Genomic DNA, 10,242 nt, shown 5'->3' with positions numbered 1-10,242 from the left:
AATCCTGATCACTGATGTCAGTGCTGCTTCCAGAATCATCAGTACTAGCATAAAAACCTCCGGGCACAAGATACCCACACCCGCAGAGTGATGCTTGGCGCACACGAAGCTCTGGCTTGTATCCCCTGCACGCCCGGAATCCCAGCACTGGGAAGGTGCAAACAGGAAAATCAGAAGTTCAGAGTCATCCTCAGTTACATAGCAAGTTCAAGGCCAGCCTGGGCTACATAAGACCCTATCTTTAGGAGCTGGAGAGATGGATCAGCAGTTCAAAACACTGATTGCTGTTCTAGAGGACCAGGGTCTGATTCTCAGCACCCACATCAAGTGGCTCACACCTGCTGGTAACTCCAGTTCCAGGGCATCTGATGCTCACTGGCTTGAGAGGGCACCTGCACACATGTGGAGCACATAAACTCATACAAGCACACAAGCACACACACACACACACACACACACACACACACACAAATGGATACTTTAAAGACCCTATCTTTAAAAAATTCATTTTACTCTCTGGGTTTGGGCATAGGTTCTGGTGACATGGCTAAATGCACCAAGATGGGGATCATTAGGAAATATGGGGTCCACTATGGTGCCTTCTTCTGGAAAATGGTGAAGAAAATTGAGATCAGTTAGCACACCAAGTACCCTTGCTCCTTCTGTAGCAAGACCGAGATGAAGAGGTGAGCTGTTGGCATCTGGCGTTATGGTTTCTGCATGAAAACTGCCTGGTGGGGCCTGAACCTACAACATCACTTCTGCTGTCACAGTGACGTCGGCCATCAGAAGGCTGAGGAACTGAAAATCCAGAGAAGCGCTACCCTTTGAGACTTGCCTGGCCCGCAATAAACGGGTTAATTAATATAAAATTTATTTATTTTATTTTTTGGTTTTTTTTTGAGACAGGGTTTCTCTGTGTAGTTTTGATGCCTTTCCTGGATCTCACTCTGTAGATCAGGCTGACCTTGAACTCACAGAGATCCACCTGGTTCTGCCTCCTGAGTGCTGGGACTAAAGGTGTGTGCCACCACCGCCAAGCTTAAATTTTATTTTATATTGTTCTTTTAACTTTATGTATTTTCAGGTGCATGGGTAGTTTGCCTGCATGGATATCTGAGCAACACAGGTGTGCCTGTGGAAGTCAGAGAAGGGCATCGGATCCCCTGGAACTGGAGTTACAGATGAGCTGCCATGTTGATGCTGGGAATTGAACCTGAGTCCTCTTGGAGTATAGCCAGTGCTCTTAATTTCTCCAGCCCTATTGTTTGTGGGGTTGTTTTTTGTTTGTTTGTTTTTGCTTTTTCAAGACAGGGTTTCTCTGTGTAGTTTTTGGTGACTGTCCTGGATCTTGCTCTGTAGACCAGGCTGGCCTCGAACTCACAGAGATCCGCCTGGCTCTGCCTCCTGAGTGCTGGGATCAAAGGCATGTGCCACTGCTGCCCGGCTTATTGTTTGTGCTTTATTTGTTGATTTGTGACAGGATCTCAAGTTGCCCTAGCTGGCTTCAGACTCAATAGTCAGTTAATAATGACCTTGAATTCCTAATCCCCCTGCCTCTGCCACTCAAGTGATTAGACAACATCCTCCATGACCAACAGTTTAAATAATGATATCCGTATGTGTGCATTTGCACATCAGTGACATCCAAAAGATCCTGAATACACATTGTGGGGGGGTCACAAGAGTGTCTGACTTGCAGATGCACTCAGGCCACTGTGTTGCCTGGATCCAGGAAGTCCCCTTGCATTGCACACTGCATGACACCCTAAGTTACAAGGATAGACATATGCATTTTACTACCCATGTGTCAACAGCCACCATGTGCCGTATGATGTCACACATGCAGACAAAGAAAGAGAACGGCTGAGAGAGGGCTCAACAGTTAACAGTATATACTGATTTTGTAAAGGATCCACATTGAATACGTCACTGTCACCTGTAACTACAGTTCCCAGGCATCTGACGCCCTCTTCTGGTCTCTGTGAGCACTGCACTCATGCACAAACCCACACTCGGGCACACATATATACATACAATTAAAAATAAGATAAATCTTCTTTAAACTGGGTATGGTATTGTTTGCCTTTAATCCCAGCATTCAGGAGGCAGAGGCAGCTGGATCTCTGTGAGTTCAAGGCCAGCCTGGTCTACATAGCCAGTTCCAGGGCAGCCAGGACTACATAGAGAGTCTCTGCTTCAAAACAAAAGAAAAGAAAAGATAAATCTTCTTTATCTAAAAAAAAAAAAAAGATTCAAGCTCACATTCCTGCCTCCAGCCCTTCACCCTTCACACTTCCTGTTCCCTCCACCTGGAAGAAAAATCTCAGCGCCCATCAGCGCTCATGAGCACAGCTATCCCCCCGGCCCACCCCACCCCTCTTTCTTCACTGTTACTTAGTGCCATTCGACATGCTATAATACCAATTCTCCCTTAGTCACTTTTCACGTCTCCTTCCTGGGCAGGGGTTTCTGTCTACTCTACCCATTGTATGCCAGCCTCTGGGACCATGCCAGTCTGTGTTCAGTGGATAATTGTTAAAAGAATGAGAGAAAATAGGGGGAGAGCACCCCACTCCCCCTAGCAGGAAGACAGCCTCAAGCCAGTCCATCTCAAGAAGCAAAGAACAAGACTGGAGGAGATGTCTCAGCTAGGAAATACCTGCTGCACAAGCATGAAGACCCAAGTTTGAATCCCCAGCACCCACATAAGAAAGCCATATGTAAGTCCAATGCTAGGGAAGCAGACAAGAGGATCCCAAGGGAGCTTGAGTGAATGCCATCAGTGAGCCCAGTGAGAGGCTCTGCCTGGAGAAAGGACCTGGGTTTGATTCCCAGCACCCACGTGGTGGCTCACAACCATCTGTAACTCCAGTTTCAGAGGACGATGCCCTCTTCTGGCCTCTGTGGGCACCAGGCATGTGGTACACACGTACATATAGGCAAAATCATTCATAAAATAGATTAGCCTAATTATACACATGCACGCACATGCACACTTGATTTGACCTCCGACTTTCACATGCACACACACACATGCACATACACACTTGATTTGACCTCAGACTTCCACATGCACACACACACATGCACATGCACACTTGATTTGACCTCCGACTTCCACATGCACACACACACATGCATGCCTACCCTTAGACAAAGAACTGAAGAACAGAGTCAAACATGGTGATACACACTTGTAACATCAGCCCTCCAGAGGTTGAGGGCAGAGGGTTGAGAGTTTGAGACCAGCCTGAGTTGCTTAGTGAAATTCTGTCTCCAAAAATTAAAATAAAATAAACACAGGAGACACAATGAAAGCTACATTCCAGTGCCATGGTGTCCCCAACATGAGCCCTAGGGTGCCATTACTGGCCATACTTGCCTTATGTGGAATGGAACTAAGGCACAGAGAGGTTAAGTCACCTGCTCAAGATGTCAGAGCACAGGAGTAGCCAATCTGACACCCAAGCACCCTGGCTTCACACAGACCTGCTCCCCCCACACACAAACATACACACCGTGTGGCAACACCAGGCTCTTCTAGCTCTAGGGCAACTCTGAAAAGTGAGAATATCTTGCATCACAATAGGTGTTTGGGGTCCCCTCCCTTCTGCCAGCACCCCTCCGGGCTACTGTCCTCTCATCCCAGTCTTGCTGTAAATCTGCGTCCTTGGTGACGCAGGAAGCTGTGGGCTGGCCGGTTGTCATGGCGATGGCCAGCAGCCCCTGTAAACAGTCTCGCTCCCTGACTGCCTGCCTAGCTCATTTTGTGACCCTCTAAAGTTGACCCTTTCTGGGTGGCCTGTGGGCTGGCAGCCCTCTTGTCTACTCTGCTGCTACCTGTGGGGTATAGGGACATGGGAGGTGTAGAAACAGAAAGTCTGGGTCCCTTCCTTCCTTCCTCCCTTCCTGTCCCCTTCCTGGCTGGTGATCTTCCCTTCTCCAGGTATCTATCCCTGCTTCACAGAATGGCCATAGGAGTTTAAAAAACTCCCTCCCTTCTTCCCTCCCTCCTTTCATCCCTCCTTCCCTCCCTCCCCTTCAGCATGTGCCAGGCAATGGTCTAGATTCTGCAGACACAGCAGTGGCCAGGATAGACCAGCCCTCTAAAATAAGACGACAGCATCTGAGAAGAATGTGTACGCAGGCTGGGGCCGCTCTTCCTGGGAGGCCTCCCTCAACAATTCAAGCTGGATCAGAATGAGAAGGTCAGGATGCAAAGGCCCTGAGGCAGGCATGACTTGGCTAGACAGATGGTATTTCCTTCAGAGTGACATGTTTAACTCTCAGTGTGAATCCTGCCACTAGAGACAAAGGGATAGAGAGCAGAGACGTGGGGGCATTGCTCAAGACGGCAGGAGACACCTCACCACCACCTGCTGCAGGCACAGCTTCCTGCCTCTGGCATGGCCGTCCTCAGCCTTGGTGTCTGATCTGCTGTGCCAAGAGACAGTCTAGGAACAAGCAGAGCAAGAGCAGACTCCAGTGTGACCTCATGACCCTAAGAGAGAGCACAGAAGACAGAAACAGGAAGAGCCTTATTAAAGGGCTTACAAGATGGCTCAGAGGTAAAGGGGCTTGCTGCCAACCCTCACAGTCTAAATTTGGTCCCCAGGACTCACAGGGCAGAAGAAAACAAAACTTATGCATGGTGCTCTCTGGCCATAATACTTGCACCACGACACATGCACGTGTTCTCTCTCTCTCTCTCTCTCTCTCTCTCTCTCTCTCTCTCTCTCTCTCTCTCTCTCTCTCGTGTGTGTGTGTGTGTGTGTGTGTGTGTGTCTGTCTGTCTGTCTGTCTGTCTGTCTGTCTGTCTGACTGTCTCTGTCACACACAAAAAAACTTTTGAAGAAGGGCCTTTGTCTGAAGTCACATGACTGTTTGCCTCACCAAGCTGAATTCATCCTTTGCCCCAGCCACCAGCTGAGATGCTTTGATGGCAGAGACACTTGGCCCAGAGCCCCCGGGAATGGGGACAGTGGTGGGTTGGGTCCCTCCTTGTGGGCTGTGTGAAAATGCAAACTGGCCACAGCAAGGTGTTTAGATTTTTCAGAACAAGCCACACCTTTTCCGTGAACTGATTTTAAAATAGTGACCCAGCCCGGTATGATCCCAGCAGGTGAATTGCCATGAGAGGATTACTAGCCTAGGCTGCAGTGAGTTCCAGGCCAGCCTGGGCTACAGAGCAAGACTTTGCACACACACACACACACACACACACACACACACACACACACACAAAAAAAAAACACAAATAAATAAACAGATAAATAAATAAATAAAAGTTCAATCAGTTAGTTAAAATGTTTATCCTAGGGTCATTTTGCTCTGTGGCAGTCAAACGGGGGAGGCATTAGACCCTCTGAGCTGGGGCCTCCGCAAACACAGGGAGGGCCCGTGCACACAGCCAGCTCTGCTCTTACTGGGGTCACTTCCTCAGTACTTGTTGAGTCTGGTAGAAGGGAGAGGAAAATGAACGCAAACCTGGTACCCACAGGCTTTATAAAACAGCTAGCCCTTGTCACTTACTCACCACAGGCCTGGGAGACAGGCCTGCAAATCTCACCCATCACCCTCAGGCAGCGCTCTGAGGAATCTTGTGTTCCAGGAGCTGGATGACCCTTACTGTTAGCTGGAGAAACCAGGGCCCCGTTTTCCCTTGCTCATTTAGAAAGCATCTAGGCCGGTGGTCCGGGGCATGGAAATTGGGACTAGTGGAGCAAGGTCAGTTGGTTATTGCCAATACTGGAGAGAGCAACCAGGGATGTACCTAGGAAAGAACAGGAGAGTGAGAAAATGGAGACAAATTGAAGCCTCTGGGCCTGCTTCCCAGCCCCAGGCTGCACTCAGGTGTCTGCCAAGACTGCCTGGAATCTGGGGAGGCCACACCCCAGAGAGAAGCCTGTGGCATCTTTGAATCATGGTGCCAAATGCCCGGGCCTGGCTCCTCTCCGGCGATCCAATTACTAAATGCAGCAGCATTCTTGAAAAAATGTCTTTCCTCTTATGTAACGTGGCCGTGACAAACGCTTAGCAGATGGCGTGGTGACAGGCTTCCCGCAAGCCTAGCTTTCCAAATTCATGTATGGGCATTTAAATGAGCCCAGGGATCCGGGAGGGACGGGCTGCTTGAGGGGCTGGCCAGGCGTCCACCTCAGCGTTTGGGGGATGTTAATGGCCTGTGTTGGGTTGAGTTCACTGTAAGCATTGGTCAGGACATACCTGGTTTGGACCTCCTGGGGAGACACCATGGACTTCCCTAAAGCTGGAAAAGGAGGCCCCTCCTCTATCCTTTACGTCAACATTTTCCCCCAAACTTTTACATTGTCTTTGAAAACGTGGACGTCTCTCCCTGCCTCCCAGGGGGAAGTGGTTTAGTCACAAACTGTGTCAGCTGCTGGCAGCCAGCTCGTCCACCCCCCACCCCACCCCCCAGCCTTCCTTGCTCAGGGATGAGATCATGCCATTTGGAGGCGATTATAGCTAAAGAATGCTAGGGATGTGCGAAGCCCTCCTCAGAATCCTCCTTCCTCATCACAGGCTGTACCCTGTGGGACGGGCAGGAACTGGAGGCCAGGTGCAGGCCCTAGGCTCATCCCCATGGTCCCCTAAAAGCCACATGCTCCCAGCCCCCAGCTCAGATCTGACACACTGGGATGCTGGACTGCTGGACTGCATGGTAAACTGGTCTTACCTTGTTTAGAGCTGGGAGAGCTCTGAATTGTCTCTGTTCTGATGGGGAAACTGAGGCTCAGAGAAGGAAGCTGTCTGCTCAGGATCGTATGAACCCATGTGACAGCGCAGGATGGGTGGCAGCCCCTCTGCTGTCCATGAAGACACCACTGCCTGGACCCCGTCCATCCATCCACCATCCCCTCCACTTCTGGTCCTGAGTCCCTATTGGGAACCAAACTTTCTCCACCCTCAGATCATGTGGTTCAAGTAAAACTGCCCCCTCCTGCACATCCAAGGGGACACACCTGGCTCAGTCCTAACCAGTCAGAGCAGTTCATCCCTCCCTCCTACCCCACTGATTCAGATGGCTGGAGCCAGGTTGGAAAGTGATAACCCCGCTTCCACTTTCCACTTAACTGAAGTCATTAGAATGAGGCCCTATGCCTGTGCTCTCAGCTGGAACAAGACCTGGGGCTGCTGGCAGCCACTTCTGCCACATCAGGATGTGACCACCTAAGAACAGAAGCCATGGCCAAAGGAAAGTGATAGGGCAGGCTTTGACTCAAGTCCCTGGAGCCGGCCGCACGTGAAAGCAGATTGACCTAGGAGTGCTCAACTACGCGGGTTAGTACCTCACCCTCCTGCTAAAGTTGGCTGGGTTCTATCGCTCATCCACTAAAAGGTTTCAGCTACAGAACAAGGCTTCAAAACAGGGTGCTGAGTGACCCTCTCGCTATCCCCAAAAACTCCCTTGTCACACACAACAACACAGCTGAGGCTGTACCCGTGGGGTTAGCTCCCAACTGATGGCCCATGACCTTTCGGTGTGCCCCACAGCCTCTGCTTCCTGCCTGGTCAGGAGCACACACAAGTCATTTTCACACCCCAGCTCCACCCAGCATTCCCTGCCCCAAGGCCTCAATACACCCTGTCGGTTTCCTGGGCCTGGCTTGCTTGTTTACTTGCTTTTCCTCCCTTCCTTCCTTCCTTCCTCCCTTCCTTCCTTCCTTTTTTTTAATATTTATTTTATTTTATTTTTTATGTTATTTATTTATTTATTTTTGGTTTTTCGAGACAGGGTTTCTCTGTGTGGCCCTGGCTGTCCCGGAACTCCCTCTGTAGCCCAGGCTGGCCTCGAACTCACAGACATCCACCTGCCTCTGCCTCCCGAGTGCACCCCACCGCCTGTCTTCCTTTCTTTCTCTCTTTTCTTCTTTCCTGTTTGTACTGTGATTTGTTTTTTTAAAAAACAATCAATTCTTTTTTTAATTTTATTTATTTTTATTTTATGTGCATTGGTGTTTTGCCTGCATGTGTGTCTGTGTGAGGGTGTCAGATCTTAGAGTTACGGACAGTTGTGAGCTGTCATGTGGGTGCTGGGAATTGAACCCCGGTCCTCTGGAAGAGCAATCAGTGCTTTTAACCACCAAGCCATCTCTCCAGCCCCTGTACTGTGATTTTCTTTTCCTTTGTGGCATAATTCCATAGAGCCAAGGTTAGCCTTGAACTTCTGGTTCTCCAGCCGCGGTGGAGATCACAGGCATGCCCCACTACTCTTTGCTTTGGGTCTCTACAATCACACGGGGAAAGATCACCTCTCCTGCAGGCTGCTTAAAGGAAATGAACAGGGCCACCCCTGCTAGGCACAACAGTGGCCCTTAGCAAGTGCTCTGGGGGACCCTGCATGCTCAGAGCTGGGCCCCAGCCAGGCACTTAGAGTCCACTTGAGAAAACAGAACCTTCACGGAACCTTCAACGACCAATGGAGATAGGGTGAGTGGGATAGTCCCCTGCTGGCCCCTGGTGGTGCATCCCTCTGTCCCTCCACCCTAGCCCCTGACCCCAGACTGGCACACAGGTGCACAGGAGATGCCCATCTGGTGACTCACTGCCAGAGTGGGAACAGCCATGAGTTCTGACTCAGGCAGGAAGATCAAGTAACAGCAACTCAAGCCACTTCCTGACCAGGCCAAGGACAGCTGGGTGTGCCCCTCACTGGCATCTCAGGATACCTGACCGAACCCTGACCCCCCACCCCACGCCTGCCAGAGCCCCTGAACTGGGACTGTGATGTGAAAGGGTTCAACAGAGGCCCGGGACAGGGTATTCAGTAGGTGACCCTCAGAGTGGACCTGACAAACATCTCACTAAGTCAGAGAAGCCAGTCATAGAAGTCCAAATGTCATATGATTCCATTTATTTGTTGGGTTTCTATGATTGTTTGATTCTTGAGACAAGATTTCTCTGTGCAACCCTGGCTGTCCTAGAACTCACTCTGTAGACCAGGCTGGCCTTGAACTCACAGAGATTTGCCTGCCTCTGCCTCACGAATGGTAGGATTAAAGGTGTGTGCTGCCACCACCAGCATATGGTTCCATTTATACAAAATGGCAAGACTTGGCAAATCTGTCATTTAGGGGTGGCAGGGTCAGAGGACTGAGGGAGGGGTGACTCCAACAGGGAGCAGAGCGGTTCCAAAATTATGTTCTTGTGCTTTGAGTAAGATGCCCCCTAAAGAGCCAGGCAATGGTGGTGCGTGCCTTTAATCCCAGCACTTGGAGATGGAGGCAGGTCGATCTCTGTGAGTTTGAGGCTAGCCTGATCTACAGAGCGAGTTTCAGGACAGCTAGAGCTATATGGAGAAACCCTGTCTTGAAAAAAAAAAACAAAAAACAAAACAAAACAAACAAACACCCCAAAGACTCATATAATTGAATGTTTGGTTCTTAGTTGATGTAAGTGTTCAGGAAGGATTAGGAGGTGTGACCTTGTTGGGGAAGGTGTGTCACTGGGGGTTGGCTTTGAGATTTCAAAAGCCCATGCAGAGCCCTGTGTGTGTGTGTGTGTGTGTGTGTGTGTGTGTGTGTGTGTGTCCTCTCTCTCTCCCCTCCTCTCTGCTGCCTGAAGATAATATGTAAGCTCTCAATTATCACTCCATTGCTGCCCTGCTCCCTGCCATGACGGGCACGGACTCACCCTCTGAAACTGTAAGCAAACCTCCACTCAATGCTTTCTTTTATAATTGCCTTGGGCACGGTGTCTCTTCACAGCAACAGTGACTAAGGTACTTCTAGTGATGGTTACAGAGTTGGTTGGTATGCAGGGAGGACCGGGTGGTGCTGGTTCATGCCATGGGTGAGCAGTGTGATGCATGCCTGCGTGGGGTCTCAATGAGGCTGACAGGGAGCGGCTGACTCCCCAAGAACAGAGCTGTCTTGCTGCCTGCAGCGTCTCATGGCTCTGCAGTCCTCTGGGGGCAAAGCCTCCCCGGTGTTTGGTGGATCCCGGTCAGCTAACACTCACTAGCTTTCTGCTAGACCAAGAAGAGGCTTCATACTCATCATCCTGAGAAGACAAAATGTCTGGCTGGACTTGTATGGAATCCTTGCTTTGTCTTGTTTGGAGGCAGGGTCTCAGGTAGCCCAAACTGACCTCAGATCTGCTGAGGATGGCCTTTGTGAAAAATCTCAATTGTCAACTTGATGATACCTACAGTCACCTGGGAGGTGGGCCTCTGGGCATGCCTGGGAAAAGCTGTCTTGATTAGGTTAATCGGTTAAT

At 50.1% G+C, this 10,242-nt stretch overlaps 1 pseudogene; it reads left to right on the top strand.

Moving 5' to 3' along the window:
• The first annotated feature begins 543 nt into the window (after window positions 1-543).
• LOC131907920 (large ribosomal subunit protein eL43-like) lies at window positions 544-805 on the top strand (annotated as a pseudogene).
• Window positions 806-10,242: the final 9,437 nt, after the last annotated feature.

The sequence above is a fragment of the Peromyscus eremicus genome, chromosome 4 (assembly GCF_949786415.1).
Source record: "Peromyscus eremicus chromosome 4, PerEre_H2_v1, whole genome shotgun sequence".
NCBI lineage: Eukaryota > Metazoa > Chordata > Mammalia > Rodentia > Cricetidae > Peromyscus > Peromyscus eremicus.
Note: the sequence above shows the minus strand (reverse complement) of the source record. Positions and strands in the feature narration are given on the sequence as shown.